Source organism: Aplysia californica, unplaced genomic scaffold (genome assembly GCF_000002075.1).
Source record: "Aplysia californica isolate F4 #8 unplaced genomic scaffold, AplCal3.0 scaffold00688, whole genome shotgun sequence".
Classification (NCBI taxonomy): Eukaryota; Metazoa; Mollusca; class Gastropoda; order Aplysiida; family Aplysiidae; genus Aplysia; species Aplysia californica.
In genome coordinates this window covers 100,730-105,586 of record NW_004797958.1, presented here as the reverse complement: position 1 = coordinate 105,586, position 4,857 = coordinate 100,730, and positions in this window count along the sequence as shown.

Genomic DNA, 4,857 nt, shown 5'->3' with positions numbered 1-4,857 from the left:
CCGGAATCGAACCCGGGACCTTTGAATGAGAGGCCAACACCTTAACCTCTAGGCCACGAGAGCCCACTGTTACAGTATGGAATCCGGGAAATCCAACAATGGCCAATCACAACTCTCTCAACTCAGTGGCTCGTTTTGGGATCTTGCAATGGGTGAATAAGAGGCGTGGCTTAAGATATGAGGATCGTCCTCTTCCCCGTATATAGCCACACGTAATCTATTTGACTATGTTAAAACTGTGCCTTAAATGGCACATGGACTGCAGTTTCTGCCTATCATGTCGTTACTTTTACAAACGTTCAATATCTGTGTTAAAACATCAAGAAATCATGAACATCACATCAATTGTGAGGCAGCATGGTGGAATCAGGCTCTCGTCAAAATTATCAAAGTGAAGAAACTTGCATTTTTCCACAGGTTAGTGAATTTTTATCAAATTTTTGTTTTTTTCGCTCGACACCTTTCATGCCCATTAAAGAACCCATTTCTGTGTGGATTTTACTGAAACACGTTGATTAAAAGCACAAAAAATGTAAATTTTCTGTTACCACCGACTCTTAAGCTAAGGAAATAACTTATCTTTGGCGGCCTGTTTCTCACTAATTTTACCTCTGAAAACAGGTGACCCCACCACCTTCATTCGCGAATATATCGACTTGTATTCAAGATAAATGGATATTTTTTTCCTCCAAATAAAGACAAGTGAACAAGCTACAGGATGATACCAATAACTCTACATGCCAAAAAATTGACGAGAGCCTGATTCCACCACGCTGCCTCACAATTCTTAAATTTTTTCCTTTTCAATTTGTGTTTGTTTCTCTAGTTGCATCATTCTTGGTTTCTTTCTGTTCTCTTTGACTCTAACAATAATGCTTGGATTAGAGTCTGATAGTATTTTACGTCTCTAATTTGGGTTACTATATCTCAGGGGAATTATGGAGGGTTTGTGAGAAACACGAACCTTTGGTAGTTACAACCTTTTTCTTTTTTAATGAACTAATTCAATACTAATATTTCTTTCCTTTCAACCGTTTTAGCACGATCCAACTCTAAACCTCCTAAAATCTTACTGACGTCTTTTTAAGGAGATTTCTGTATCTTCTTGGAGTTTAACATCAATAACAATCACTTTAAAAGATTAACCAAGAACACTACCGAATTTTTAAAATACTTATCAACTAACACTAGAAGCTAAGTATTCAATATTAACTAATTGTACTCTACAAACTTACAAATTAAATACTAAATCTAATCAGTCAAAAACAGACTCAACAAGGCTTAGAAAAGAACACCGAGTATTCAACTCTAATTTTAATGTCTTAACTAACCAACAATGATTATAAAACACTAACATAGTATTTCTACAAGTAACAATGGAAGACCAACGAAGCATTTCAAAACATGAGCCATTCCACTGCGTAACCACCATTACACTTGAACTACCCAACACTAACCGTAAAACACTAGCTGACTCCACCAACCACTAACAAATTTCCGCCTACTACTAGCTATTCAATACCAACAATTAGGTAACACTTACTAATCGCTGATACACCAAAATTAAGCTTTAACTAACCAACACTAAACACTAACTAACAATCTTATTAAACTAACAAACCAACTAGGTAACCAACAAATTTAACTTACAGACAAACGAACTAACCACTAGTTAACTTACACTACCTCCCCCAGACGTGAGCGCCCGGTAGTGCCGTCTTTTTAATCAGGCCTCAGTGTACTGTGTACTCTGTGTCGGTCCCAAGCCCGTGAAAACTGAGAGGGAAAAGACGAGTTCTCTGATGAAAAAAAACCTCTAACAAAAGTCTAGAAAGACATAGCAAAAGCTAGGAAAAAAAACAACAACAACCGAAAAATAAATGTGTTTCTTATATTTTTTCATTTTCTTTGCTCATAGCTTCAGTCATCACTTCCTTTTTTTTTTGCCTTTTATCGATTTACCTGTTCCTGTTTTGGATCATCATCATCCAATGCCAGATCTACGACAGACAACGGCGATCATGGTTCTCCTTTGCTCGGACGCTCTAAAAAAAAGCTACGTTTCCTTGATCTTTTTATGTCACCCATTTGTTTTGGATACAATAATATAATTGCATTCGTTCGTTTTTTCTGGTTTTACTGCTGTGGAAATATTTTAGAAATCTGTTATTGTATCAAGTTATTGAAAAACAGACTTATTTGTTAAACGCTTACGTTATACTAGATTCTACCTAATAATGTTCTAACTTCTTTAATGGTAGAATTTGGTCTGCTTATAACGTTGCCAAAGCAAGATCATCCAGTAACACATAGCCACCCACCGACATCAGAATTTCACTTTGTCGCTTTTAAGCACAAGGGGGCTATCCCGAAAAATGCTGTTTTGAGAAAATCGAAGGTGAAGCTTGTTTAGTTGTTGTTGTTTTTTAATACAAGGAGAATTTTCTCTGTAACCAAACATAATATACACACACACCAATGAAATCAAACTGCAAGAACAGACAGATATAGAAATTCATTCGCACCAGCTGCAGTGAGGTTACGGAACACACAGTGCTACGAATGAAAGACTAAGTTAGGGAGAGAGAGAGAGAGAGAGAGAGAGAGAGAGAGAGAGAGAGAGAGAGAGAGGGAGAGAGAGAGAGAGAGAGAGAGAATGTTTTACGGAGCGGATTGTTTCAGCTCGTACAACTTGTAGATGTATTTACTGGAAACTGACAATTTACATCTTTTATGCCTTTAATCAACATTTTTCAAAAAAATCCACACTTAAATTTGTTTTTTAAAGGGCATGAAAGGAATCGAGTCAAAAAACAAAACTTCGATAACAATTCTAAAACCTGCGAGAAAAAGCCAGTTTCTTCACTTTTTTTTTCTTTTTTTCTTTTAGTTTGACGTCAAGCTTTAATGGAATCAGCCCAACAAACAAATGAATATGAAATAATTTTGTCAACTTCGACAATTCTGCCTGATCGAATTTTGCTCTCTTGTGACAGATTTACAAAGCGTAGGGATCTTCACTTTCCTTATTTTGACGAACGTCTGTTTTCCCCACACTGCCTCACAAATTAATCAGGTAGAAAAGCGATCAGTTTTCCTCTCTAAGTCTAAGAGGTGAGTCTCCCCCAACACCTGTCCTGAGAATATTATTGTGAAGAAATAATAGACTGACAAAAGAATGAGAGCACGATAGAAACTGTGCTGTAAGTAGCCTGCGACAGGCACCAGACCATGGCCAGTTATACAACTTTCACTCCACTCAATCGTCTTGAGTGAATGAATAAAGGCGTGGCTTAAACATGCTGGGCTTTCCTTCTCCCAGTTTGGAGCCAATCACGAAGAAGTTTCCCCCACATCCATCATCAATGTACAGCTTTGTCGTCAACACATCCAATGTAGCCACTTTGCTTTAGCGAAGCTTGAACTAGCAATCAATAAATACAAAATGGCCAATTTAACCATTGTCTGCAATACGACATTCCGCGCTTTGTTAATAAATGTGAGGCATCATAATGAAACCAGGCGCTCGTCAAAACAGTGATATCAAAGAAATTTGCTTTTTTTCTGACCATTGGGCAATTTTTTTCTTATTTTCTTTTTTGGGCTCTACTCCTTTCATATCCCTCTCAAAATAATTCTGTATGGATTTGATTGAAAAACACGATTAAAGGCACAAACATGTAAATATTCAGTTACCAAGGACTCTAGAGCTTTGGAAGTTACCAAACTTTTGGGGCATTTTCTAGCTAATTTTACCTCTGAAACCAGGCGACCCTGACCTCCTTCAATCGCAAATAATATTTCGGCTTCTATTCGGCATAGATGGACTTTTTTTAAACTAAAAGGAAGGCATCTGATCAAGCTTAAAGATTATACCAATGACACCATATGCCCCAATCAGCCTCGGATGTAGTAGCAATTATTACTTCAAAGGACATTTCGATCCCTTCTGATATCGCCGTTTGAAGGGTTTCAGAACATTCCAGATCAAAGCAAGGTTGAGGAATAGATTCTGTCATTCGAGGGTGCTTTCAACGTCAGAGATGACTAACTAATAATATAATGGCGAAGCAGCGTGGTGGATTCAGGCTCTCGTCAATTTTTGGGCATGTAGAGTTATTGGTGTCATCTTAAAGCTTGTTCACTTGTCTTTATTTGAACGGAAAAAATATCCTTTTATCTTGAATAAAAATCGAGATATTTGCGAATGAAGGAGATGGAGTCACCTGTTTTCAGAGGTAAAATGAGTGAGAAAGAGGCCGCCAAAGATTAGTTATTTCCTTAGCTCAAGAGTCCGTGGCAACTGAAAATTTACATTTTTTGTGCCTTTAATCGACGTTTTTCGAGAAAAATCCACTCACGCATGAGTTCTTTAATGGGCATGAAAGGTGTTGAGTCAAAAAGCAAACATTTTATAAAAATATACAAACCTGTAGAAAAATGCAAGTTTTTTCATTTTGATTTTTTTGACGAGAGCCTGATTCCACCACGCTGTCTCACAATTATTGTTCAATGTTTGGGGAGCAGCCCAGTCATGCTAAACCCATTTTCTGCCTAATCGTGAGCTTTATTATGTTATGAAAATATTGGCCAGCAGTAAAGGATTTTGAGTAATAAAAAAAGTGGATAACAGTCATAATTTCTAGAATCGAATAAGAGTAAAGAAACAAAAAAAAAGGAACTTTTATTCTTCGCCAACTAGTTTAGGAGAGATCAAATTCTTTGATACAACCAAATGTCAGCTGAAGTCGTTTCTTTTTTTAAATTGATAAGATTAGTGTTTTGGGAGATTGTATTATGGTCAGAACACGGGGTTTTATGTTACTGTAGTATTGCATTGTAAAGTGCTTTTTTTTT